Source organism: Pygoscelis adeliae, unplaced genomic scaffold, assembly GCF_000699105.1.
Source record: "Pygoscelis adeliae isolate BGI_AS28 unplaced genomic scaffold, ASM69910v1 Scaffold320, whole genome shotgun sequence".
Lineage (NCBI taxonomy): Eukaryota > Metazoa > Chordata > Aves > Sphenisciformes > Spheniscidae > Pygoscelis > Pygoscelis adeliae.
The window spans coordinates 705,701-706,742 of record NW_008823967.1 but is presented as its reverse complement, the minus strand read 5'-3'; the positions used below and the strand labels follow the sequence as shown (position 1 = coordinate 706,742).

The following is a 1,042-nucleotide window of genomic DNA, read 5'->3' as shown; positions in this document are numbered from 1 at the left end:
CTTTCCCTATTTCTTCCATAATCATGCCTAGCTCTGTGTTTGCTTCTTTGACCACTGATATTTTCAGAGAACTGTCCAGAAGGACACCAAGATGTCTTTCCTGAGAAGTAGCCAACTAGAGCCAACCACTGTTTATATAAAATGCCTCCCATATGCACTGCTACTGGTTTTCATCTCCCTTTTTTATCACTTGTCATTCTGTATCATAAGATTCTTGGTATAAATGCATAGATTAGCATCATTAGAAAACTTTACTCACTTACTCAATAGCTTTTCCGATTCATTTCTGATTATGCTGAATTATTTAAGTCCCAGCAAAGATGTAAGCGAAACCAACTGGCAACCTCACTCCAGTGTGAAACTAAGCTTATTCCTACCCTATTTCCTAACTTTTAGCAAGTTGACTTGTCAGAGACCAAAGCTCTACAAAAAGATGCACCTTTCAGCAACTCTACAAACTACAGAAGGATAAGCAACCACAAATCTAGGCTAAGTACTAGATATTATTTCTTTTTTCAAATACCCATCTGAAAAGATATACTTCTAGAATTAAAAAGATATACTTCTAGAATTAAAGCCATTTCATTATTTAGCTTCCATTGAACAGTTTGAACCCTCTTAATATTAATAAAAACTATTATGACCATTCATAACTGTTTAGCACCATAAATGACATCTGCTATACAAAGCAAAAGAAATATGACCTAAACTTGGATCACATTAAAGCTGACAGTAACGCAAGTGCAGCCTATGGAATAAACTTACAACAGTGGTATCAGCTTAACTGAACTCAACCTCGAAGGATTATATGCTATTCCTTACACTTTATAACCAAGTTGGAAATGTCACTGAGACAAAATCTTGACCGTGACATTATAAACACAAAATGGGCTGTCACATTGTTTAATCTGACCTTTTCAGAAATTAAATCTCACACAGATAAAATGGCTAATGACTGGATAGCTCTTCAGTCCTCTAGAAGTTAAACAGATGCCTAGACAGAACAAGACACTGACATTCAACCAATACCCAAGGTCCCTAT

At 35.7% G+C, this 1,042-nt stretch overlaps 1 protein-coding gene across 1 annotated transcript in view; it reads right to left on the bottom strand.

Annotated features, from left to right (window-relative positions):
- CCDC152 (coiled-coil domain containing 152) overlaps positions 1-1,042 on the bottom strand; it is a 24,469-nt gene that overhangs the window by 10,302 nt on the left and 13,125 nt on the right. The window lies entirely within an intron of this gene.